General features: G+C 46.2%; 1 protein-coding gene and 1 pseudogene across 8 annotated transcripts in view; both read right to left on the bottom strand.

Moving 5' to 3' along the window:
• Window positions 1-22406, bottom strand: part of MGAT5 (alpha-1,6-mannosylglycoprotein 6-beta-N-acetylglucosaminyltransferase) — a 335766-nt gene extending 313360 nt beyond the window's left edge. For all 8 annotated transcript variants that reach the window (XM_053918609.2, XM_053918606.2, XM_053918607.2 and 5 more), the window contains exon 1: window positions 22025-22406. The gene's annotated coding sequence lies outside the window, so the exon portion shown is untranslated. The remainder of the gene's footprint in view (window positions 1-22024) is intronic.
• Window positions 22407-24273: 1867 nt separating this feature from the next.
• On the bottom strand, window positions 24274-25249 carry LOC112313062 (mitochondrial fission regulator 2 pseudogene; annotated as a pseudogene).
• Between the last annotated feature and the right edge of the window lie 2678 nt (window positions 25250-27927).

Here is a 27927-nt window from a genome sequence, read left to right as displayed (position 1 = left end):
GTTCTGTGCCTGTGCTTGACTAGTTGACACCTGCAGACTACTCACCAGGGCTCTATTGCCGGGATTCCCCCTGATTCAGCTAACCAGAGGCCTGGTTAAGGGACTGGAGAAAGCAGAAAGGTCAGGGTATGTCTTACCAGCTCCCTCTCTCCTGGGATGCCACATCTTTGGGTACCACTCTTCTTCTTCTTTTTTTTTTAAGGTTTTATTATTTTTTTTAGAGAGAGGGGAAAGGAGGGAGAAAGAGAGGGAGAGAAATATCAATGTGTGGTTGCCTCTCATGTGGCCCCCACTGGGGACCTGGCCCTCAACCCAGGCATATATCCTGACTGGGAATCAAACCAGCAACCCTTTAGTTTGCAGCCCTTGCTCAACCCACTAAGATACACCAGTCAGGTGGGCACCATTCTTCTTGACTGTAGTTCCTGCTGGGCCCCTTTCCAGTGCTGTACCTCAGTGGGCTCCAGCAACTCTGCTTCCTCCGCTTGCCCCTCGGCCCTAACTAACGATGTATTGATTTTCTGTCATTGTTAGTCCCTGGGTGTCCCACAGTGCCTGGCCAGCACCTCTGTAACTGTTCCATCCATTAGTCTTCATTCAAACCATCTTGGGTGAATTCTGTTTCCTCCTAGGAGCTCTGATACTGGCTCCCACTCTAAACATAATTGCTTTTGCAAATGAAATGAAATGCAAAGATATGTGTCAATAAGCACATGGGGGCATTTCTAAGAGTTTGTTAACCTAGTGTAAGTACTAGGCTGAGAGGAGCTGATAAGGCTGATTCATCATTGGTGTGGCCTGGAACCTAACTCCTAATCCAGCCAAATGATGGCAATACTGTGAGGCATGGGTTCAGGGCTTCTAGACTTTGTCCGTAGTAGGTGAATAGGATTTTTTTCTTAACTAAGCCTGTGCTTTCTGCTATCTGCATACTAATGGGAAAAAGAACTCAGGGGGCCCAAGGAACATTCCGAGCCCCTTTGTGGAATACAACCTGCAAGGGGGATAATGATGGTAGCTACCCATCACAGACCTTACACCCATTTCACAATGGCCCTGTGAGGAAGGAAGTATCCTTTGTCTCCATCTGACAAATGGGCAAACGGATTCTTAACCTGGAGTCCCACCCCTGAGATGGGACTGATTCCAGGGCTATTCTTTCCTCTCCGTTGTACAAGATCCTAAAATAGGACAATGGAAATAAGGACTCGTGGACTCCAAATTACTCCTGACCTGGGCTTAAGAGATTAGGCTCTCTAGTTTCAGGCAAATCAGTAACACCAATGAGAGAGAATTTTGATCTCAAGGACCAACCTAGCTGAGAAACTGGTTATGAAAGTTCTATGATATAAATGAAAAAAACTTGTGTAGTATGTCTGTGAGGTATCACATGTAGAGTAGAATCCCACTGTGGACACATGTGTGGATGTCTGTGTCTATAATGATTGCTTATGCACAAAAAATCACCGAAAACTTATCTTCAGAATGGTGAGAGATCTGTGCTCTTCTGTATAGTTTAGATTTTCTACCACAAGCGTGAAACTTAATTTCTTATTTAAAAAATCAGAAAGGAGGGAAAGAGGGAAGGAGGCTGATTTATCTGAACATGTAGACCAATGGTTCTCAACCTCAGCTGCACAGTGGAATCACCTGGAATCATCCAGGTCCCATGCCAGAAATTCAAATTTGAGTGGTCTGGGGAATAGCCTGGGCGCTGGGGGTCTTTAAGCTCCCCTGGGTGATTTCAGTGGGCAGCCAGGGTTGAGAGCCAGTCCATTAGTCCTAGTCCCTTAGCATAAAATTGAAACAAAGGGTAAAGGGGAGGTTCTTAACCTTTTGTATGCCATAGACCCCACTGGCAAACAAGTGATGCCCGGGAGGCGGGGCGGGGGTAGGGGGAGGTTGGCGCTCATCTCCTACAAATAATGTTCTTAAATGCATAAAGTAAAATACAAATCATTTCAAAATAAACAAATTATATTTGGCTTTAGTTATCACAATATTGTTAAACTGTGATATGGTAACATAAGTGCTTCTTTATTAATATACCAAGTGACAAGATCTAAAAGGAGGTCTGTTATGTGCCATCATTTTGAAGTAGCAATGCATGTAAATGATATTTGAAGACATCTGTGAAACCTTTAATGTGATAAGGATTTGTTGGAAACAAAGTTGAGATACTTCTAATATTACTTTGCTTTGTTCCTACATTCATAACTGAAGAAAATGCCGAATTTCAGTTAGAATTCGTGTACATAAAGGATGGAATTTTTGTTCCCATTCAGGCAGACAGGTTCCCAGGTTTAGAGGGAGGCGGAGCGGGTGCTGTTACAGCACAGAGTTCAAGGACTTGAACAGCCCAACCTCACCAGGTGTAGAACGTAAAAAAAATGTCAACCTACCCCTTGCTGATTTCCAGGAGAGGCTGGTTTTGTCTTTTAAAGTAACTCTGTAAGGCTCCTTTAAGACATGAAAAATTTACATTTCCTGAGAACTAACTACACTGTGTATCTTAATTACAGCAATATTTTTCAAGTGCCACTTGAGGTGAAAAGATCCCTGTTTCTTCCACTAAAAAGACTCAGCTGTTTTATCTGCCTCAAGACATCCATCACATGAGTGCCAATATCTTGGGATTTAAAAGGAGGTTTTTGGAAACTTTCTAAGTGCTTAATCAATAGGTTCCTTTTCATATAGTGCTACGCTGCCTGCACAGAGCTGAATGCTTCTTTCTCCAACCTGAATTTAAAATAGCATTTACCATGTACTGAGTGGCTATTATACTTCAGGTGCAGCGCTAGGCTCTCTTCCTGAATTAGTCCTAATGCTCACATCCATGCTGCACTATTACCCCATCTTACTCATGCAAAAATAAAACGATTAGGAACTTCAAAACAGAGCTTGATGTGGGGGGGTAGGGGGGAGAAAGCTCAGAAGACATTAACATCTGGGCTGAAATTTCAGTTACAAATTAAAAGGAACAGGCATACCTCATCTTATTGTGCTTTGCTTTATCGCGCTCCACAGATTTTCCCTTTGTTACAAACAGAAGGCAAGACTTCCTTTATTGCAATACTCGCTTTACCACAGTGCATGGAACCAAACCCACAATATCTGAGGTACGCCTGTACTTGCTTTATTACCGTCGTCTGGCACCTAACCTGAAAATCTCTGAGGTATGCCTGCAGTTATTTTTTAACTAAACAATAAAATATTTTCCTGGGGTGGGGAAGGACCACACCCACTTATGTAACCTGGCAACAGACTGAGCTACTCAAGGGCCTATTTTATTCATAGCCACACTTTTCTAAAGAGTCCAGAATGACTTTTCTTAATGCTTTTTTCAAATTTTTTAATTTCAAAAAGAAATTGGAGAGAGAGGGAAGGAGAGAGAGTGTGTGATAAAGAAACATGCACATTCCACTTACTTATGCATTCACTGGTTGATGCTTGAATACGCCCGGACTGTGGATCGAACCCACAACCTTGGCGTATTAGGACAATGCTCTAACCAACTCAGCTATCCGGCCAGAGCTAGAATGACTTTTGACACTTCTTCCATTTTTCTTCCATTCATGGAGTATTATTGGATTGGCCAAAAAGTTCGTTTATTTTCCATAAAATGGCTCTAGTAGCACTTAGCTGTATTCAACTTCATTTGAAACAATTTCGTTAGAGAGTATTGTGACAGCTGTCATTCCATAACTGCGAGAAGGCTTTTGCAATGACCCTATATACAAATATTTTGATTTAAAAGGTTCTCAGAACTCATTTCCTTTGACTTAATACCTGAAATGGGGTAGGGGGCAAAAGGATGGCCTTATTTTGCTTTCTGATCCCTATGAAATCAGTTCTTCTTGAAGGCATTTTATGGGGTGGGGAGGCTCATAATTAATGAGTTGTTTCAGCATTAACCAAACACTAACAAACTTAGGATGCCGCAAACAGGAAAGCTTGAGGAAAGGAACCCACAAAGGAGACAGCACTAGGAAAAGAGCAGGCTAACCAACACCATGGACATCTTTAAACCAGCCCAGCAGGAAGTCTCAGCTCTTTACATCTGTCCCTTCCACTGGTGGAAAGGTATAGGAGGTAAAGATAAGAAGAAACTGGGGGTACGGTGGGAAGTGTCCAGGAGGACAAAGAAATGGCATTTATTGAGTCCTAGCAAATTCTAGGGCCTTTTGCATGCATCATTACCTCCTTCAATTTTACCCATAATCTCATCAGATAATCACCTCTCCAATTTCAAAATGAAACTGGATTTTCACAGAGGTGAAGCAACTTGTCCAGAAGCACACTTCCTGTGAATGGAACCATACAACCCCCTCCAATTCTGACAACAGCTCTGCACTTCCTGATTGCATCCCTCTAGCCACCTACTCCTCCTGTGCTGTGACCCATCATGACCTGAGGCACTGGGTGATAGCACCCCGCTCTTCTGGCTTTCACCACTGCCTGACGCAGGCGGTGCCAAAACCCACACTGACCCCGGTCCTTACCCTCCCAGGCTCAGCCCAGCTTTGCACTCCTGTGGGGGCACCTGTGTACCACTTCAGCAGCCCTAGGACACCTTGAACCCAACGTGCCCCACTTAAGGGTCACACCCCCTTCAAGCCACCTGTCCCCATGTCCCCCAAGCTCAGCGTCCCATGATCTCTTGCTAAGACCACTGCCGGAGCCTCCCCTTCCCCGATCTCATCCCCTTCCCTTCAGCCCTTCCCACTGCAGCCAGAACACCCCATCTGAAATCTAAAGTGCCCATGTCACTCCTCTGCTGAAACCTTTCCGGGAGCTCTCCACCGCCCTGCCAGGGAAGGCTTGTCATGACCCATCTCCAACAGCCTGCCTCATCCTCTGTGCTCTGGAAATAGCTGACTGCAAGGCAATGCTAAAGTCTGCCCATAGGGCCCCTCTGCCGGGCATGCCTCCCCTCCCCTCCCCACCCCACCCCCTACCAGTTCTCCCAAATTCTGCTCATCTTTAGAGGCTCAGTTCAGACATCACCCTCTCAAGGAAGGCTTCCCTGATACCTCATGCTGGGTTAGGCACCCTTCCTGCCTGACGCTGACCAACATTAGGTGTTTACAGATCTTCCTCTTTAGACTATAAGGTCCCTGAAGACCCTATATATCTCATCCATCCATCCACCCATCTATTCATCCATTCATTCTACAAAAGTGTCCCAAGGGCCTACAAAAAGCAAGATACTAGGAATACAAAAACAGACAAGTTTGCTGTTCGCAGGCAGCTGACAGTCCACCAATGAAGATAAGAACATGTGATAGCCACCCCTGGCCCAGAAGCTGCACAGTGTGGGCTCTAGAATCAGGCTCCCTGGGTTCAAATCCAGCCTCCATCACTTGTTAGCTGCAAAATCAGGGACAAATCCCTTCTCTGTGCCTCAGTTCCTTCATCTCTAAAATTAGAACAGTTGTACTACCTCAGAGGGTTGAGAGGATTAACAGAGCTAACAGATGTAAGTCAAAAGAAGTACCTGTAACACTGCCCGGCACGTAACAAATGCTTTACAAGAGTCAGCTATTCTTATTATGGGAGCAGTGGGAGCGTTTATGGCAGGGCCCTGCCCTGGATGAGGGGTCAGGTGTTGCATTCACCTTAGTGCCCCTACGCCTGGCACGCAAGTACTCAGCAAATGTTTCTGGGCCACTGATGAGCCCTACAAAGGGTCAGTGGCTCAGCATCAAGGACTTTTAGAGCTGGAAGTCATGACAGATAACATCTGACCAAACTTGCCCACTTTTGCACACAGACAGAGGCTCACAAAGCTGGTTAAGGGCAGGCAAGCATTAGCCCCCAGGTCTCCTGACTTCCCAGCTGACATTTCCTGCCCTATTCCCAGGAGACTCCTGTTACCCAAGACAGCACAGCTCCTCTGCCTCTTCCATGGTCTCTCATTCAGCACAGAGGGAAGGCTGCTGCTTGCTGCCTAGACCACATCTTTCACGCGGTCGCTTCTCCTTCGCATGCCTCTCCTCCAACCCTGCTTTGTTTTTTTGTTTTTTCTCTGTCTCATGGCCTGTCATTCTCTTATTTCCTGGAAAAGTCTGGCCCTTCAACAAGACAACTAGAAACTGTTGTCTTCAGGGAGCAGCTCAAACAAACCACAGGGCAGGTGCAATCCCTGAGCACCCCACGTCCCTCTCCAGGTCATGCTGGGCACTCCTGGTGAGAGGAAAGCTTCTTCCTCGTCACCAGAACGTCTCGTTTGCCTACTCTGGGATTCAGTCTTTTCTGGGTGCTCCAAGGTTCAGAAGGCAGATTCCTCAGGAACCTGAATGTAGAATGAAGGCCATGTCACAGCCCTCCATTAAAAGCCAAATCCCAAATTTCTAACCACATAACTCTCACCCATGGCCTGCTGGCTGTAGGTTTCCAATGGTGGCCTTGGAATGAATGGCACGTTATTCTTTGTCACCGCTGACTTGATGAAAGGCAATCCAGCAGGACTTTTTTTAGAGGAGTGGTAGCGCCAGAACTGATCTGTTAGGAAATTTTTGCTTTCACACCTCATCTGGCCTAGAAGGCGGCAAGAGAACGTGACCCAGTGAACGAATAAACCCTGGCACGAGTGCTGTGCGATGTACTATCTCGGTTGTAAGTACCTTGAGCTCCATCTATCTTTGTGTCTGCACCTCTGCTGGGGGTGTTCACACGTGTGTGTCTGAGGCACACAGAGGAATACACTCTGATCACAAGCTGGATGGTCCCGTCCTGGGGGTGTAACATATTCCAGTGCTGCGATTTCATCTTAACAGCTCAGAGAAATGATTATACCACAAAAATCAGCCTTGATCGTAACAGTCACGGATGGAGTGCTAACGACGGGGTAGAAATTCCCTCTACACCCTTTACTATGGAAGAATTCACTATGTTACTCTATATCACAACAGCCACTGGCTATGAAGATGTTTGCCCTGGATACGAGATTTTATGAGTCTCACTTTATCTTTTTTGTAAATGCTAAAGCAGACTCAATCTTTCCAACAAAAAAAAAAAAAAAAAAGGAAAACTATTTTTTAGGAAGAGAAAAACCATCTGCCTTCCAAAAAAAAAAAAAAAACCCTTCCATGTTTTCATATGAAAGAAGATCTCTAGTAGAAGTTTCTCTTGCCAAAGGAAACTTTTATTTTGCTTTAGAGGAATTTCTCCTTGTCTCTCTACCTAGTGCAGAACTCATTTTCAGGAGGTTCTTCAGTACCTGCCTCACCCATTCATCTGTAAGTGAGGCCGCCCTACTGTGTCTAATGGAGAATAGGCAGCTTGTGGAATCAGACACTTGGATTAAGCCCCCAATGTGAACCTTATTAGTAGAGGGACCATATATCCTCACTTATACCTGTTACCCCAGCATAATCATTACCACCCCTTTCACCCTCAAAAGCATTCAGGTCTGTATGATAAATTACGAGGTCCCCTTAAAAGTATATGAGTCGCCGCAGACAAACACTTAACTTCTCCATAACTCAGTTTCACACCTGTTCAATGAAAACAAGGGAACCTAATTTAGAGGGTTGTCATTAGCATGGAATTAGACAGTCTGTCTACTCAAGGCTTGGTTCCCAGGAGTGCCCAGTACACCCCTGAACATTAGCTACACGCTCCAGAGGTCCACTTTCCGGGAAAACGCATTAGTCTGTACGTATGTGCGGCCCTCACCGCTGACTGCCGGTTTGAAGACAGGACCAGTATCAACTTTCACTGTGAGACGGTCCATAATGTTGCAGTGGGATCTACCGTGTCCAGAAGCTGCACAAGTAACTCTGCCCCCCATCCGACCGAGAGAGGAATCACACGTGGATATTTAAACACCTATACTCTCGATTTTCTGGCCTTTATTTACTCTCTCCACAAAGGTGGGATTAAGATCAAAATTCACCCGAAACAAACCTTTATGAAAAGCAGACCAAGGAAATGCGACTCAGAATAGGGGAAGGGGTAGGAGATCCTTCAAACTGAGTGAAATAATCACCATTTAGGCGACGAATTTGTAAATGTCTTACTTTCTCAAGCCAAAAAAATTGCCCTTACGAATCCAATGATAACACAGTTCCTTGATAAAAGGATTGAGGTATCTGACTTGTAAAAATTAGGACAAATAGTACCCCCAATCTTGCACAGGTATCTGTAATAGCAACCAGCAGCTCAGGAAGCAACAGAATTTTGCTGTTTCCTTTCACAAAAGAAAGGAAGAGATGCTGTCACCTCACTGATACACTTGTTAAACGTATGTTCTCTTCAATCTGAAGTAAGCAGTAACAATATCACGTAGTAGGGCTGCTCCTACAACCTTCAGGGAGTGGCTTTTACTCATTAAGAAATTCAATCAACAGACCCACAGGAAAATAGAGGTTAAAAATTTGAAATTATTCAGTTCCAATCTTCAGCATATCTTTTGAAATAAAGAATGAAAAAAAATTATTCTCGTTATTATTGAATACGGTTGTCCAAGGTATTAGAGTCGAATGAGTGAAGATCCCTCTCTATGCCCCACTAGTACAGAATTAGGAAGGGAATGGTCAGCATTTTCACGCTCTGAACACAGACGTAGAAAGAGACAGAGGAAATGCACGCAGCAGCACAGCAATGACTCCGTGCATGGAGGGCCGCGAGGAACAGACAGCAGCGGGCTATTCTGTGACAAACTCATTTCCCACCAACAGAAGTTTCCCGACAGAGAAAAAAGCTAACACCGTTCCCAAAAATCCCGGTACAGCGTCAGCACAGCACCCTCTAGCTGGACTCACCCGGGGGCAAGGTAAACACTGGGCAAAGTACACACCTATGGAGCTGTCTACCTGCACCTCAAACCCTGAGTTCTGAGAAATGCCCCTCCTGCCCCCACAAGCCATATAGTAGCGGGGAAACACGGCAGCAGCCACGTGTGCAAGCTATTTCTTGGGCAACGGGGTTTTTCAAGTTCTTGTATATAACTCCGAAACATACATAGAGGAAAAGAGAAGTTGGTCTGTTTATTGGGAATTTCCTTGCAGAATGTCTGTGGTTTTTCTCCACTTGAAAAACTGAACCAGAAATCACACTTCTGTTTGGGAGTCAGACAATCAGTATGTTTTAGCTTTAAATAGAACACATTATGTACCTTGTACTGATCAACACAGTCTTTTAGGAAGAATGTTCTGACAAAGTTGCCTCCTCGTGTACTTCAAGTATAATGAGAGAATGAACCAAAGGTAAATCAAGCTGAATTCTCTGACCAGGTCTAAGAAGGGAGCAAGACAACCAGAGATAAGCCCACACCTCCTCCCTACCCTTATCCTGGGGAAAGCCCAAGTCAGGAGGAGGTCGACTCCCGACAAACAGAAGAGACAGGGCAGCGGTGGGGCGTGGAGTGTGAAGAACACTCCGAAATCCTACTCTACGACTGCCGTATCACACACTGGTGAGGCCTAAGGACTCCTTGTCGGGACCTTGAAATGCAAAAAATGAAATACATAGGATTGCAGAGGAAGTCAATTATAGTTAAATATGGTTATCAAAATATTTTTTAAATTGTGATATAACACATATGCTTATTTATTAATGCATTAAAAAACACTCACTGCCTTGCAGCAGGTATAATAACCACGATAATTTCAAAGTCATAATGATTATCGATATTTCAAGATATCTGTTAGCCATCTATGATGTGATACGAAAATATCAAATTTCTATTGGCGACAGAGTCAAGACAACAACACTAACATTACTGTGATTTGTCATCAACATTCAAAGGTAAGGAACTGCTCAATTTTGTTAGGAGTTAGTGAAAATCAAGGTGTAGTATTTTCTCATGCAAGCTCACCGATCCCCTTGAAGCCCTATGAAGTGGTGCACATGAAGCGTGAGGGACAATCCGATGTTATCCCCACTCCTGCGGCTTTTCCAAACCATGGAGAGACCTACAGCCTGGACCCTGGCCAAAAAGCACGTGCATGGGAGGGGGAAGGGTCTGCAGTATGGGGCCAAAATCCCTGTTCCTTTTTTCTCAGTCAGCTGCACCCAATGCATGAGACACGGTTTTTTATTTTTTAAATAGTGTTTAAATCAGCTGAATCATTGGGCTAGGGGGAAATTATAAGTCACTTCCCCTAGCACCGTGTTCTAAACTCTATCAGCCCCAAAGCCCCAAGCTTATAAGCAAACTTTAATATTCTTTTACTATCTGAAATCACATTCTTAGAGAAACTTCCTAAACACAGTTTCAAACATATTTAGTTTATTGTCCAAAGAGTAACATAAATGAGAATAAAAGGAAAACAATTTATAACAAACCTAACACATTAAAATAAGCAATTCAATTCACTGGGCAAGACTAATCTAGAAGGTATGATGGGGTCACTGGGTGCTCGTACTTCACTGTGAAGTCCACGGTGGGCCAGGCGTCAGTGAGGACGGCCCAGGTGATGTCGTGATGCGTGGTGGGATTTTTCAGAACGGCAATCACCTGTGGCAAATTTCCCAACAAAACAAAGCACCGTCTTTTTTCGACTGAGGAAGTCAATGCTTACTTAAAACATGCAAAATAGTGTTTGTTTATGTGTAAGTTAGGTAATAAACCAGTTTTGTTTTTTCATCCACGATCATCTCCCAGTGGAACACAAGGATACATCTTTGTATGGGACTGTTCTAGCCAGCACAGGGGTTAGCACTGCTGGTCCCCGCCCGGTAAATGCTAGTGCCACCCTTCCATCACTGACAACCAAAACCGCTCCCCACTAGGCAAAACCCATATTGCACTGCCCATGCTCCACCCACCTCTGGGAGACATCAAGCTGGGCCACTGAAGTGGCATTACAAGAGCAAGATCAGTCCTTCTGGGTGGCTTTCCCAGTGAAAAGCGCCCTTCCCCAGTTCTGCCCTTGGAACAAGAAAAGCAGAAGGAGGCAACCAGAAGACAGATGGAGGTGGAAAGGAAGCAAGGGCTCCTGGGGCTCCCGGAGTCCCCACCCCAGGCTGCAGGCAGCTCCTGGCTCCTGCTCCCATAGTCCTAATGCAAATTATCCACGTTTGCTTGAAGTAAGCTCTGGCAGTTTCTGGCGCAAGCACCTGGAGCAGTCCTTATTAGTCACGGGGATTGAACCACCTGCAGAGATGGCCACCCACCTAAAGTGAGTGGGGCAGTTACCATCAAAAATGCTCAGAAGAACCTGTTCTAATGCACAGAACTTACCATATGTGGGCGACATTTCTCAGGTTGTACCTAGGTTTTTCATGCTATACGTGGAGCCCATTTATTTTCATTCCGTTCTCACTGCCAATAAATTAAAGGGCCAGTGACCATTCTTCACCTGGCATTTCAGATTCTAGAAAGAAATACCCAGATCATTAGGAAGCCTCTTCTGCCCCAGCTCCCTTTCTTCAATCTCATTAGCCACAACACCTAAATAACAATGTTGCCCTTTGTTGACAGGCTTTTAAATTTTAAGTAGTGGGGAAATTTGGTCTTAAGGGCCCAAATAGGTCTGAGTGAAAAAATTTTTTTCCCAAAGTTTCCCAACACCAGAAGTCCATGATTTTAATGTCTCTAAATCTTACTATACTCAGAAATAATGCCACCTTATTCAGAAATGTGGCAATAAGGACCAGTTGCCAGACCAGTGTTGTAAAAGCCAAGATCACTGTCTTTCTACCTCTTCCACTAATGGACCCATTATATCACACACACACACAAAAGACACTGCTGGAATCTAATGAATAAATAACTAGCACTTGAACGGAATGTGGTCCATGTTAATTCCAGCTAGTTTCCACAAGACAGCCTCACTTAAATTAGAAAAAAAATAAATAGTGGGGAGGGCAGAGGTAATACTTAAAAAGAAACATTTTAGAATTGCTTGAAAAGTTTCCTATATAAGCCAATCAGGTATAATGTTAAATAGCAAAAACATAATTGTAAGCAGGAAAAGAGTTAGTTGCATATCAGTCAGATTTACTTTAATTTCCATAGGAATATCAAAAAGACTTCAGGTCACTCAGTCTTCTAAATGCAGGGTCCCAACCAACTGATGGGTTATGAAATCAATTCAGTGCAAAGGCCGGACATTTTCTTCTAGAGCAGGGGAGTAGGTACTTCAGGCTTGTAGGCCAGATTAGTTCCGTCACAATCAGGCCACTCTGCCACTGTAACCTGAAGGCAGCTGCAAACAATACTAACGAACAAACGGGAACAAGTAGCTGTGTTCTGATAAAACTTTATTTACAAAATGGGTAACAGGCCATAGTGGCAACTCCTGACCAGCATTTTTTAAGTAAATAAACTAGAACAGAAAACACGAGAGGACATTAGAGGTAGCAGGGTAGATACTGTTTCATGAACTTTTCTTGCATATATTTGAGTTCTGAGTCAATTGCCTCCGAAATAACAGAGATAGAAATTTCTATTAGGAATAATAAATAGCTTGAGAAGGGAAAATAAATCTGCTTATGACTAAGACTGGTAAGAATTTATAGGACTTTCATGTTAAGAAAAAAAGGGGAGGGGATAGCTATATGGGCAAGTTCTTGAGCCTACAGTATAATCTTAAAACAATATTAAAAAACATTAATTTTTTTAAAAGGATATTTAGTTACATGTAGTCCATAATGATTTTCAAAAGGACACTAAAATATTTCATATGCTATTTAAATATCTGGCAAGATGTGCATCAGTTAGCAACTGCCGTATAACAAACTTCCCCAGAAGTCGGTGGCTTAAAACAATAATCATCGATTATTTCCATAATTCTACAGGTCAGCTGGGTGGTTCTGGTGATCTGGCTTGACATGTTAGGAGAGTTCAGGTCCCGGCTGGCAGCTGAAAGATGGCCTCAGCTGACACAACCTGGCTCATCGGCAAGTGTTCCTCAGACCTCTCCATCAGGCTAATCTAGGCATGTTCTCAGGGTGGTGGCAGGGACCTATGAGAACAGCCCAGATGTGTAAAAGGCTCCTAGAAACACCTAGACTCTTCTAAACTCTGTTTATATGGTATGTGTTAACATCCCACTGGCCAGAGCAGGCCTCATGGCCAATCCCAGTGGGGGGTGGGGGGTGGGCAAAAGAGTTTTAAGTCCGGGCGCGGACAGGGGAGGCCATTAATCGGGGCCATTAGTGGAATCAATCTACCACAGACGATATTTATCATTTGTCATCACCTTGGCAGAAGCAGAGAGATTTTACAGTATTTTAAAACTTCCCATTGCCTTCCTCATTTTGTTTTTCCATTATCACCCCTGAGGCAGGAAGGCAGAGTGAAAGGCCTAGGGTTCGGAATCAATGAGATGCACAGCTGCACCCCGACCCCGCCCCATCCGGCTACGTGACCCCGGGCAAGGCTCCTCTGCCCGCAGTTCCCTCACCGTCCTAGCAGGACTGCGGATGGTTACGTAAACTGGACCGTGTAAACACGCGGAGCTCAGTGTCTAGCCTCAACTAACACCAACCTTACATATTGTGTTTTGCAAACGGTTTATTTGAATATACAGTTGGCCCTCCATATCCACTGATTTTAAATCTATGGATTCTTCCAACTGCAGGTTTAAAATATTTTTTTAAAAAACCCCAGAAAGTTCCAAAAAAAACCATGAACACGCCACACGCCAAGCACTACTGAATCCATGCTAATGAAGTGCTGTGTAGGCACACCCTGCCGCAGCCTATATGCAGATATAGGTTATATGCCCAGGCCGGGCCATACTGCATAAGGGATTGGAGCTTCCAAGAAGTTTGGTATCCAAGGGGAAATCCTGGATGCAATCCCCAGCAGACACTGAGATACAACTGAATTTAAAAATATGAACAACAAGGAAATAGGCAATTTCCTGTGACAGTAAAGTTCTTCCACGGAAAGGAACAGTTCCTTTACATAAAGAGTAGGAAACCATTTCTCTGCAAAAGGTTTCGAGAACTGTGGAAGACAGGTAAGTGGCCCCCCAAAATGTTCAGTTCCTAATCCCTGGAATACATCACCTTGCAAGACAGATGTGATTAGGTTAAAGGGTTTGAGATGAGATTATTTTAGATTATCTGGGTGGGCCCAATCTAATCACAGATCCTTAAAATCAGAGAATCTTTTTCTAGAATTTAATGTTTCTTATATTTACGTAGATTTTTATGCCTTCATTTATGTAACAGTTACCTACTGTTTCATGTATACCCAGGCTATAAGTATCCTTTCAAATCAATTCACGTTCTTACATGCATCTGATTTTAGTCTTTCAGATGAGTGTAGAGTAATGCTTGTAGGTATAAATCCTATGAGCAAACATAGAGCTTTTGTAAATTATGCATCTATTATCATTGTTATTGTTCAATTTTTAAATAATAAACCAGGACAGAAAAGGGAAAAAATCAGAGAACCTTTCCCAGCTGTGGTCAAGCCCCAACCCAATGGCAGAGGGACAAGGACTCAGCTCAACACCGATGCCGGAGAAAGGGGGCACAAGCCTACAGCGTGGTCTCAGGAAGCTGGAAAAGTCAAGGAAACGGATTTTCCCCTGGAGCTTCCAAAAGGAACAGATACCATGATCTTAGCCAGTGAGACCCGTGCTGGACCTCTGACCTACAAAGTTATAAAAGGATACATTTGTGTTACTTTAAGCCACTAAGTCTGTGGTTATTTGTTATAGCAATAACAGAACGATTATATATATTTCATAATCTTTATACTAAAGACAGACACTGAAGCAACAGAAAAGTCTCTCTTGAAGCCACTACACTGGGAGGAAGAAAGTCTGGAACCTGGAGAACACTAACCAGGAGTGGCATGAGAAATGGAAAGCTGTATCTGATTCCAGGTATAGTAGCAATTAGACAAAAGGCATTACGATAGAATAAGCAACTCATGGTTGTGAAAAAACCTTCACTGCAGTCTATAGAAAGCACAAGAAAAGCATCACCCGTACAATCTCCAAGCGTGTACCAGGCGGAAAGCCACGCTCCTACAATCCTTCCACAGAAACTCTGCCGGGGCTTCATTCACTGGAGGCTACTCCAGATCTGCAGCTCCAGCTCCGACTTCCTTCCACAGATAACACAACTTAAGGTAATGAGCCGGAGCGCTACCTGAAAATGGACACACACACACACACACACACACACACTCACTCACTCATTCACTATCACACGAAGTCCCAATTTCTGCGGCTCCAGGAGCCCATGAATTACGCCCATGGTGAGAGAGAAAAGACAAAATGTCTACCAAAGGTCCACTGATTTAAAAAACAGAACTCTAAACAGACACAACCAAAAAGGACCTTAAGAGTGGGAATACACCTAAGAACATTCTTAAAGTACAGATTAAAGCAACTACAGCAGATGAGTCAGCTGAGCTCAGGCAAGAACACTAGTAGAATCCCACGGCTGTAGGAGAAGCTGAGATGCCTCATTTGACAGGACAGAGACCACGACCACAGAACACTGAACTGACCTACATGAAGCCAGCCGGCCTACTGCAGGGAGGCCTCGCCTGCCCCAGTGGGAGTTTACCCTCAGTAAATGCCACACAGCCCAGCTGGGGTCAGGTCCTGTACAAGGCAATGGGGCTTCCAGCTGAGCCTACTAGAGCTCTATACTCCTTCCTGAGAAACCCTTGGGGACAGATGTTTTCATTTATTTAAAGAAAGATTTTATTTATTTATTTTTAGGGAGAGGGGAAGGAAGGGAGAGAGGGAGAGAAACATTGAGCAGCTGTCTCTGTCTCACACGGTGACCGAAACTGTAATCCAGGCACGTGCCCTGACTGGGAATCTGCGACCTTTTGACCTTTCACTTTGCAGGACAATGCCCAATCAACTAAGCCACCCCGGTCAGGGCTAGATTTCTTTTTTTAAGTAACCTGGGTGGAGGGCAGAAACCTTCCCTCTCTGGAGCTCACTGGACATCAGAATAGCAAATAAGTAACAGTGAACTTATACAAGAAAGTTGTTAACATTTACTCAAGAGAATTACATATGTGCTAAATAATATACACTGAAAGATTACCCACAGAACAGTGTCACCTTTAAATGTAGCAAGCACACTAGTTAGAAATCACAAGAGGGGATGAGGGGGAAACTTAGTCACCGGAGCTGAGAACTTTGTTAAAGAGGAAAGGCCATCCCGATAGACAGAGCGGGTTGAGGCTGTGTTGGCAAAGGTCTCACAGGAGACTGGGGACTCTTTACATGACGAACATTATTATTGGGGAGGCAGGAGAAGGAAAGTGCCCCTTCCTCTCCAAATCCCTACTTGGTGCTGTCTCTAACCTTGGTGGCTCTGAACAATGACAGGAGACAGGGTGACGGAAGTACACCAAACTGAAATACAACACTGAGAAAACAGACAGGTCATGCTTACCATGAGGCAGAGAGACTGCTTTTCTAAAGATACACAAGAGAAGGAATTGGTCATTTAGAAAATTCCTCATCGGCATGAACGCTAATAAATAGAAAATTGGCCTTGGGGGGAAAAAAAAACAGCTGCAAGGAGATAGATATCAAAGTCCCTGTTCTTTCCAAGTGGTTTCTGCAGTGATAAAGGCATGTAAACAGAACTGGGTGCAGCCCGTGGCAGTGGGAACGCCTGGCCACTTCCCCCAGGACACTGTCCCTGCCCCGCACACCCTGCACTCCTGTGCCTGGTCATCTCCCGCTCTTTGCAGCTCCATATCCCAAGGGAAAAAATAGCTTCACTAGGGGGAGTAGGTTATTTCTTGGCTGAGAAGTCGGGCACAAGACTTTTTATCTCCAAACATTCAAAACATTCAAAAGTAAACATCCCAAAAGATAGTAATACTGGAGGGCTGGTTCTTCTCAGGTAAGTATTTGACCTGTGCACTACAGAGTCTGCCAGCAAAGGCAAAAACTACTTGAGTTTTTCCGGCATGTTTTTTTCTTTCCAACAAGGCAGTTTTATTTCCTTATTCTATACCTCCTTTGCTACATATATAGGATCATACAGCATTAGGACTGAACAGAACTTTGGAGAGCTCATTCACTCACGTTACTTTTCAACACAAGAACTAAGGCCCTGAGAAGTCACGTGGGCTGAATGAATGTGTTCTTCATTTGCACGCTGCCTCATAACCAAACTCAACCTTCTGTGTGGGCCCTGAGCGGGCCTAGACCTCAAAGTCCGTGAGCAGCTAAGCACTATTTAGTACCAGAAACTTTCAGGATCAGAATCAGAATCAGGTGAGAGCACTGATGTGCCTGATACACTCCTGATCCTATGCAAGGAATAAAATGAAAAGAAACAGTGCTCCTTGTATGCCCAGTAGGAAAAGTCCATGAAATAGTAAGACCCCAGTGGTCAGAGAGACCTTTTACATTCAGCAATCTTTCTAGGATTCCACATACACTGTGGGAATGTCCTCACCAGCCCTTTGTTGCTGTTAAGAAATAGACTTTATAGACAACAGCCAACAGCATGGTGATTGGGGACGGGGGCGGGGGGCAGCAGGGGGAAGTACAGGGAGTTAACCGGTGATGGACACAGAGGCTTGACGTGGGGTGGTGAACACACAATACAGTGAACAGATGATTCCTACAATTGTGCACCTGAAACCTGTATGATTTTGTTAACCAGCATCAACCCAATAAATTCAATAAAAAGGGAAAGAAAAAAAACAAACAGCCTGCCACCTCAGCCAGGTCACCTACGCACCTGAAGAGCAGAAATCAATACTGTGAGGGGCCCTAAGCCCTAAGACAGAGGGAGACAGAGAAAGAGAAAATAAGAATCTCAGAGTGAAATGTCAAGTCCGTCCCAGGCTACCTTCTTAAGATGTCAGACTTAAAAGGTGGCATGAAAAAGGGGACACAGCACTAAAGGCGTGCTTAGATTCTCCCACTTGGGGATAGTGTAGGAACCGGGACACACCCATTTGCTCCCCACCACATTCCAAGGTTAAGGGGGATGTGAGCGCACAGGAGGGTTGGGTCTAGGAGCGGGAGGGACAGATGCCAAAAGACCTTCACGTTCTCCTCCCGCATCAATGCTACCAACAAAACAGGGCCACATCTGTTTTGGGAGAAATCCCCTTACCCGCCCTAGGACAGCACCCCAGCTGGGGCCAGGTCAGAAGGCAGAAACACGGGCGTGGCAGTGGGGGTGCCAATTTAGAGGGGGAACTGCTCCCACCAAACTCAGCGATGCGAGCTCACCCCGTTTGCCTCTCCTGATTTTTGAGGAAAAAGAGCCCAAGAGAAAGTCCCGTTTTCTTTTCAGAAGGTCATGTGTTCAGAAAAGAGATCTGTGGGATTTCGAAGAAATAGAGTGATTCCCCCAAACCCTCTCATGCACACACATAGCCTTCCACATGTGACACAGTCAGGGAAGGATGCATTTAATTGTGGCAATGAAAAAACAAACAAATAAAAAAACCCCTGCAAAAGTGGGCAAACACAGCTCAAGTCCCAACTCCTCCAGCTGAAAACACGGTTACAGTACGAAGGCTCCTGGGACCCACACTGGCAGCTTTCCAAGACCTATTAGTTTGCACTGACACACTGAAACAGAGGTCAGATAAACTGAAAGTGAGGAGGTAATTTTGAAAAAGGACATCTTTACACCCAGCACCAGCACACGGCGTGGCTCACGGCGACCACACACTAAGCACTCCTGCGTCTGCCTGCAGGGGCACACGAGTCACCACAGCTGTGCTTGGATTTTTGGTGTTGACACGGACGCAAGAGGACAGAGGGACATGGCTTAGATCAGAAACTTTAAGAAGATGGGGAGACCTTTACTCAACTTCAAACAGAAAATTAAAAGTAAGGCTATATTCTGGCTATTAGGAGGGATTCTACACTTCAAAGAAAGTAGGAACTTTAAAGGCAGCCTAGTAAAGATGGCACTGATAAGCACCAAATGTATTTCTGACCAAACCTCTCAACTGTCACCCATGTGGCACTCTCCCCAGATATAAAATGAGTTCCTCTCTTTTCTTTGTTCTTAAGTACCTGAGTTCAGGAACATATATACCTTCCTTCAGCCAAAACTCCCTGTTAACTGTTCACCTACCACCAGCATCCTTCCCCAAACACTGACATCCACCGTAACAAACCCCCGAAGACAATACTCCTGATAGCACATGCTTTCCTGCCACCTGCAGTAATAACACCAATACAAACTACCACCCCCAACCACCACCCCACCTCCCTGGAGCCAGACGGCCACCACGCACATGGAGAAGGGGATGAAAGTGAATCCCCACTCTCTTGGGAAGGCGCAGAGCAACTACCTCCTCAGATGACCACAGAGTAGGAAAGGACACAAACTGTCCAACCCACGTGCTACTTACTGATGACTGCTCTTTGCAACTTTCGAGGCATGGCTGCAGAGGGCCCTGGTCACTTATCCCCTGCCAAAACCTGAGAGGGCCTCTGCAGTGACTTAGATCCCAAGCCACGTGGAACATCAGGAAAAGTCATGTCCAATGTTAGAGACCAGATCCTGAGGAGTCCCACTTTTCAGGGAAGAAGCCAAAGGCCTCCCCTTAGGCTACGGTCACAGGGGGACTCTGGCACCAAATGCTTTGGGAAGCCAGCTGGGCAGCAGGCTGGTTGGTTATTTTTAAACTGAGGAAACTGAATGGCAAGGGAGAAAATCTGAATTGCTATGATCTCCCGAGGTCCTTTCCGGCTCCAAGATGCTACCAGAGAACACTGCATATGCACGCACATATGCCCATGCTTCTTTATAAAACCTATAGGGACGTGTGACTATATGTAAATGAGTACTGTGTTCACACTTCCAAACACAAAGCACTTGAAATGCACACTGCTGGGAAGATTCAAAAGCCCAGAGTAGCTTTGCAGCACCCGCTGAAACACACAGATGCCACTGGCCGATCTGGACGACATCCTCATTCCCGCTGCTATTGCCCTCAGCCTTAAAACCAACCAGTGCCGCCCGTGCAGGCTCAAGGCCTGTGAAGCCCCAAACCAGGCCTGCAGACTTCTTTTCTCCTAGAGACTCCAGTCACAAGTCTCCCAGACCCAGGAAGGCAGGCTGGAACAAAGGAGGTGAAAGGAAAAGTCTGGTGTCCAGCAAAGCAGCTTCCTTCTCTTCTTCTCCCAGTCCCTAAATGGGGCAAAAGGTCACCACCTCTTCCCCTTCCTCTTCCATCACCTCATTTCTCAGGCCTCTGCATTTCAGGTTGACTACATGGGCATCACATCGATAACTGGCAAAAACTTAAAAAGATCTCTGGACAGGGGAGTTTTGCTCTCATTCTAACAGTCAAAAAATTTAGGGTGCCTATCAGCCTTGAACAATAACAGCAAAAACAATTTGTAGGAAAACAGGAAGGGCGAGGAGGTGGGGGTGAACATTCATTTATCAAGACAGATCTGTGATGCCTTCTCCATCATGAAAATCTGTTTCACGATATTCTCAAATCAAAAACAAGACAGTTCTAACCCTAGGTCAAGGCTTAGGGTGTGAGCGACACAGTGACTAACACGGGGGTGGGGCGGTGGGTCTCTCAGAGTTAAAAACCAACCAAGTGTCTCAGGTCCCGACTAAATAAAGAGGCGCGGGGGGGGGGGGGGGGGGGCATCAGCTTCCCACTTGTGTCTAGAATGAGATCGTGCCTCAAACACTTGGATTCGAATGTTTCCAAGTGCAGTGTTGCCATCCCACCCGAACACCACACAAACCTCAGCTTTCTCCTCCCCAACTTCATAGCCTCCTAAGTGCCCAACCTTCTCTAACTAGGCTACCAGAGCCAAGTGCAGAGAGCAGTGCCCACCCAGGGCAGGGCCTGGCAATAAGTGCCAGGAGTACCGGGGCCTAGAATTCACCTTGGGCATCTCTGAAAACCGAACGCGTCCACTGGTTCCAGAATCCCCCAGGCACCGAGCACCCTGTTTGTGCTCCATAAGCAGCTGGACAATGCAAGCGGCACCTCTTCTTTCTGCGCGGTAGCTATGAAACCAAGGCTTTGTGTGTGACAGCGAGTGTGTGCGCCAAAAGCCCCGTGCTCACACACCCCCTTTCACTCAGTCTGCTTACAGCACTGGGTCCGTGCGTGTGGCGAGCGCATCGCGAGCATGTCTACCCGGCAGGAGGCCCCACCACCAGGCCTCTGGCCACCCGGCCTCGGACCTGGCCTCGGGGAGCGGGGATGGGTGACATCCACGCCTCTGTTCCCAGCCGTGGGGGCGGCGGAGGAGAGAAGCTCTAGGGGTCGGGCAGGGGCGATGCAGAGAACAAGGACGCCAAAGGGCGACCGGCGGGCACCGCGCCCTCCCTCGAGCCCCTGCGCCGCCCCCAACTTTGCTAGCATTGGGCGGGGAGGGGGCCGGGGCCGTTTGAGACTCGGCAGGAAGTTCCCAGGGCCGCACTGAGCATGCTCTCGGGGAGTGTGGGCGCGGGTGTGGTGGACCCAGCGCTCCTGGTAGCCTCTCCGGCCGGCGGGATCGCGGATCAACGGGCATCCCCTAGGAGTGGAAGGCACCGCCGGATTTCCCTGGTCACCCGGACCAGAGCGCCCGCGCGCTGCATCTCTCTTCCCTTGAGGCCCGGGGCCAGCCTCCTTCCTCTTTCTACTCACTGGCCGGTGGCTGAGCCCGCCCGCCGGTCCAGGTCCGGGTAACCTCAGACCGGCCCACACCCCCAGCATGACCCCACCAAAGCTCCTCCGCGGACTGAGCGCCCATCTGCCATCCCCAGCCGCTCGCCTCCAGCCCGCAAAGCTGAAGCCTCCTCTGGACAGTTCCTTCAAAAGCCAACAACCCGCCCCCCCTCCACACGGGTCCTGGGGGCCTGCAGCCTTCCCTGGATACCGGCTGCCACGGGCAGGTGGGCGCCTCAAGGCGCATTCCCGGCTGCACTCCGGGGTCCAGCAGAGCGACCACGGCCGGGGCACCCACGCAGGTAGCAGAGGGGAGACGCGTAAAAGCCCCAGGCTGCGCCACCCTTGGTACCGACTCTCCCTGCCCGCACCCAGCTCCCTGCGCCCTTCACGGTCCTCTCTGCGTGCATCTTCCCGCGGGGATGGAGAGTTTCGACGCGATCGCCCCGACCCAGTGGCTCTCACCTCCTAGTCAGGCAGCAGCAGCAATCACAAGAGCCTGCCAGTCGCCGTTCCCACGGGTCCCACGGCGCAGCAGGGCAAGGAGTTGCGGCACCTCGAGCCTGCGGCGCGGCTACCAGGGCTGGATCGTGCCCGGGGCCACCGCGGCTGCCGCGGGAGCCGCAGGGCCGCCGCCGCGCTGGTCGCGGCAGGGATGGTCTGCAAACTCCCAGCCTTTGCGGGGCCGCGCGCGCGGCGCGTCCACACTTGGCTGGGACGCGGCAAAGGCACTCCTCGGGAGGTCAACCGACCAGGGCTAGAGTCAGTCCGCAATTTGTACGAACCCTCCCTTACCCGACCTCTCCAACTTCTCCCCGCTTCTGGGCTAGCGTCTCGGGAACGCAGGGATTCCGGCCAGGGACGTTCAGCAAACTCCCCGCCCTCCCCGGCGGAGCGCTCAGCCAATGCGAAACGCCCGAGCCACTTAGGGGCCGTCTACAAACTATCAAACCCTGTGTTAGAGGACTTTTACCAACTGTACTATTCATCGGCCCATAGGGAGAAACAAGCGAGAGAGTTTGATTCTGGCCATAAATAATATTCTTGCAAGGTCAGGGGCAGTGTGCAAATGCTGATATGGCACTGCGTCCTCCAGAGTGCTGCAGTCCAGGTCTCTAAGCACTAGGGCCCTTCCAGCAGTGAAATCCTGTTAGTGGACACAGGGCTCAACCTTCTCAAACATGCCCTGAGCCTTTCCTCCCTCATAGAATGGGTTATATGAAGCAGTCTGAGTTTCTGCCACCTGGTTTTTGTGACCATGGGCAGGCCACTTAACCATAATAATTTAGCTTCCTTTTCTATGAGCCTAATAAATGTTGCTTCATGAGGTTATTTTGAAGATAAAATATGTGTAAAGTACTTAGCAATACCTAGCACATAGTAGATGCTCAATGGGTGAATTCCATTTCTCTTTCTCTTCCCCCACCCACCCCTGTATTTTATGAACACTGAAGACAGGCTAGCTGAACGTTGTACTGTTGTAAATTCAAAAAGAAATAAAACACATCCCAGGCCCTGACGGCACCGCAAAGAACACGGACTGAGAGGACATTTAATCCAGCCAAGCCCTGAGAGAGAGAATATGTACATTTACATCATTAAGCATTATAGATCCTTGTTAAGTAGTATTAGAATGCAAGGAGGGTGACCTAGTGGGTACTTGGGGGTGAAAATGACAAGGTTCATAACCCCAGCAAGTTCCAGACCATGTAGCCAGTAGCTATGTCTGGAGTAGGAGAGTTTATGTTCAACTTCACCTTCTGTTGCCTGCAGGGTTTCTCCATCCCCATTTCACTGTCCTCCCTGGGGTCTTCTTTCTCGAACTTAGATCACACCCTCCAAGCAGAGTCATTTAAAAACAAAGAATCGTGGAATGTTGGGACCCTAGAATGACTTAGTCCTTCTCCCTCATTTTGTAAGTGAGCTCTTGGCCATCCAGCTAGTTAGGGAAGTCCCCTGACTTCAGGATCTTAACAGAAAACACCCTGTGGCCTCTCTTGTGTTGCGCTTGCTCTAGGCTCTAGGCACAGTAGGTCAGTCCTAGCTTTAACTTCAAGCTGGAGGAAATGGCTTTAACATTTTCTGACCAGATGGGCCCCAAATTATCAGCCACAGGGTGGTGGATCCTTAGCAGTCAGAAACTGTCCGTGTGATGCTCAACAACCACAAGGAAATCTGCACGGGCAGGACACTTCCTCTCAATAAGTCCTTTTGATGAAATCCAGGCATATTGGGAGGCACCTATTTACCTCAGTCCCTTGGAGGAAAACAACCTCGCAACCCCTCTCTGGCACTGGGAGGGGAAATAGAAGAATGGTGACATCTGGTGGTCAGGAGTTTCTGTGCTTTGGAAATGGATGGTACAGATTCTAATCCTAATTGATTTGCTTTGAAGCCAAGTTCCCGTGGATGGTTAATAATTATACCACCTGGTTGCCTAGAAATTTCTGAAAGACATCAATCATTTATACTTTGCAGACAGACTGCTGTAGAGGATATTACAGATGATTATTTCAGGGTTTTTTAATGAATGTGTGTGGATGTATAAAGTATAAGGGTATAATATTCATATGTATACACATTATATGTATCTCACATAATACAAATACGTTTGTATTATAGATACACTATTTATTTGTATAAATAGTACACTTTCACCCTAATTGGGCACAACATGTTTGGAACATCTTCATTTTTTAGGTTGAATGACAACTCTAATTGGCCTTAGTAGCACCTGGATGCTGATTTTTCATTTCTGTTGCTGAAATATCTGAGTTGCAAATATTATTAAATCCTGGCTGTACAAGAGGAGAACATGGAGGCTGTAGAGGAGAAAACTGAGGGGGTGGAGGAGAAGGAGAGGAAAGCACTGAACTTGAAAATAGATCTGGTTTGACATTCAGTTGACATTCCCTGATGACAGCACTTGTCCCAAACCACCAGGCCCATCATTCGAGTCAAAGGAGCCAGAAGTTGTACTGTTTTCAGTTCCTGCACCTCCACAATTGCAGCAATCTGAGAGCAAAGAAAAGTTCGTTCATCTTCAAAAGCAGCTATGTTTTTAATTGTAGCTTCACTTATAGGCTGAGCATTTTCATTGGTTTGTTATGTCTTAGAGCAGGTGACAGTGGATCCCAAAGTAATTATTGCAAAGGATAGATGAGTCACTTTTTTCATCTTCCTCACTTTTTTAAAGATCTTAGTCATTTTTAGACAGAGGGCAAGAGAGTGAGAAAGAGAGGGAGAGAAATTCAATGTGTGGTTGCCTCTCACACACCCGTACTGGGGACCTGGCCCACAACCCTGGCATGTGCCCTGACTGGGAATCCAACCTGCAACCCTTTGATTCGCAGGCCAGCGCTCAATGCACTGAGCCACACCAGCCAGGGCTCATCTGCCTCATTTTTTCATATACCATTTCAAAATTTGAGACAGCTGGTTTCATCATTTGCCACACACAAAATATCAGCAAAAGATGGAATGACAAATCCACAGCTACCATAGTCTATAGATTCAGGATCAAGTCTAAATCAGGCCTGGGACAATGTTTTAAAGGAAGAAGTTTTCAAATAATACAAACAGTACTCCAAGCCAATCCATAGGCCTTATTTTCCCGTATCTGTAACTCCTGGTCCATGGGAACACCAAATATTCCAGCATCTGTCGTAAGATGTTTAATATGAGAGACATTGACGAAGCGAACACAGAAGCAAATTCAAGGAAACATCGGTTTCTTGATACGTCCCCCAAAGCCACGCCTCCGGGCAGACGCTGAATATCAAGCTGCGGTGCTTGCAGAAGCCTACCTCGGAATCATCAGTCCATGAAGCCCCACGTGCCCTCTTCCTTCAGGAAAGATCAGACCCGTGTCAACCTGCGCACCTCACTTGCAGGCCACAGGTGGTAACGACGCCCCCGCCAACCCTGGAGCCTGGCCCTGGACCCCTTGCTCAGCCAGGATAACTCCACCAGAGGCCACTGCCTCCTCGCAGGTCCCACCCAATCTGTTCTACAGTTAAGATTTTAATTTATAGTAATACTTGCTAAAGGACTCTGCTTATAGACATAAAGATGCTTACTGGGATGGAGTTGTGCCCTCTCAAGAGGGAATTCATTACAAATTTAGAGTATAAGAAAATAGCACAGTGGGATTTCAATAGTGAAAGCCCTGGCAGCTGCCAGTCAAGGTCATGCTTACCTGGTGAACTGCGACTCATGTTTTAGCATTTCTATCCCTTGTGAACACCAGGGATTCGGTTAATAGAAGAAAGGTGTTTGGGGTAACTTCTCAGCAATGCAACAGTGTCTGTTAGTGTAGCTGAGTCTGTTCCTCTAATTCCCACGTTTATCTCAAGTGCCAAACTTCAGATAATTGCTCTATTACAAACTTCCAAGGCACAACTCTGCCCACACAATCAAGTCCATTGTTATTCAGCCTCTCTTGCTAAGCTCTGTGTGAATTATGTTCATCCTCATAACAACTCATAAAGAAGATTTTACTATACCCACTTTTAAAGAAGAAGAAGAAGAAGCCACAACTTAAAAAAGTTAGGTAATATGCCCACCGATAACACTGTTATTTTTAGGGCCAGAGCTAGTATGGACTCCACAGTTTTCCTGAGTCCAGAACCTAAAATCTTTCTACTATACCCTGCTGCCCACCCCCAAGAAACCAGGAAGAAATGAAGATCAGGGTAGACACCACTCTGAAGACTACACTAAAAACTAAAGAGGATATTTCAGGTACTATACATAAACCCCATTTCTTGACCTATTCAAATTGTAGGAAAATTATAAGCAACAGAATAACAATTATGCCCGTATATCTTGTACAGCTAGGACCAGGTGATTCAGTTGTGGAGCAGGTCTCTTTGGACTAAATAAATGAATTGTTTTTTCCTGTCCAGGACCTGAAATCTCTGGGGAGTTGTTGGTTATGTAGTCCTGGTGGAAGGTAAAGCCTCTGATGGTAAAGGTGGCTGATGAAGTTTTGAGGACGGCGTTGCTATCAGCAGTACCCAGTGACTGCACCATGGAGCTGATGATGTCAGCTGAGATGTCTGGTGTACAGTGGCAGGGGCAGCGGTGCCCTCGCCTTACGAGCTCTGTGACGTGATTTCAGAGGTTGTTTCTAGATGCATATGCCTCTAAGCCTGACTCCACTTTGCCTTTAAAGAAATTCCTTTTCTCCTTAAACTGGTCAGACTAAGTTTTTGTTGCCTGTGTTAAGTTGCCCGACTGATAACATTAGAATCAAGAGGCACAGCCCTCAGGGAAACAGAAGATATCAGTAATGGGTTGTCTAATCTGATTAGGGCTGAGGGTTGAAAATCCAGCTGGTTTAGCTCTGGCTGGTGCAGCTCAGTGGACTGAGTGCAGGCCTGGCAACTGAAAGATAGCTGGTTTGATTCCCAGTCAGGGCATTTGCCTGGGTTGCCAACCGCGTCCCCTGTTGGAGGCTTGAGAGAGGCAACCTGTCGATGTATCTCTGGCACATTGATTTTGTATTTCCAGCTCCCTGTCTTTCTCCCCCGCTTCCCCTCTCTCTAAATGTAAAATCTTAAAAAAAAAAAAAAAAAAAGAGAGAGAGAGAAAAGAAAAAGAAAAAAGAAAGAAAGAAAGAAAATCCAACTGGTTTAAAGGGTTTTAATGCAGGTGGCCAGTGACAGCAGCAAACATTAAGTTATCAACTGTACTCATGTAGAATAAAGTATCCATTTCAATTAAGCTTCGGAGAGACCAACTGCCAGCTCAGGGATACAAGGACTATGGGAGTAGGTGGTTTGGTTTGGTTTGGTTTTGTGGAGTTGGACAGCTCAAAGAAAGAGAATAATGAGCTCTAACTCTTACTGTCTTAGCTCAAATTCCCAAGTTCTCAGTTCAAAGCACACACATACCAGGGGTTTCCTACGAGTTCTAAAACAGACAAACAATAACAATAACAATACAATTTCTTTTTCTAGCAGCTGGGGGCTAAAATGGGTTAAAAACTAAAAACAACGTTTGATCAGGTGGGTTGCCAAATTACAAAGTTACTTAAATTCACAGCATAAACATTCTCTTATTTGAACCCCAGAATATCGATTAGAGCAGAGTAGGACCCTGAGGACTGAATGGAGAGACAGGGGCAAGTCGGCTGACTTAATGAACTCCTCGCCCCCTGAGCCCCGGGATGGCTTCTGGTGCCAAAGGAAGGCCATGATGAGGTTCCTAACACACCGCAGGAGACCAGCTGAAAAGACAAACCCTGAAGGGGAAGACTTACCCAGCACAGAAGTTGTGAATTTCTGCTAATTTGTAAAAGGAAAAATCTGGGTAATACACACAGCGAGGGATTCTGAGAATTGTACACCAGAGAAGGAAGAGCA

The sequence above is a fragment of the Desmodus rotundus genome, chromosome 2, assembly GCF_022682495.2.
Source record: "Desmodus rotundus isolate HL8 chromosome 2, HLdesRot8A.1, whole genome shotgun sequence".
NCBI classification, from domain to species: Eukaryota; Metazoa; Chordata; class Mammalia; order Chiroptera; family Phyllostomidae; genus Desmodus; species Desmodus rotundus.
This window is presented reverse-complemented; position numbering and strand designations above follow the sequence as displayed.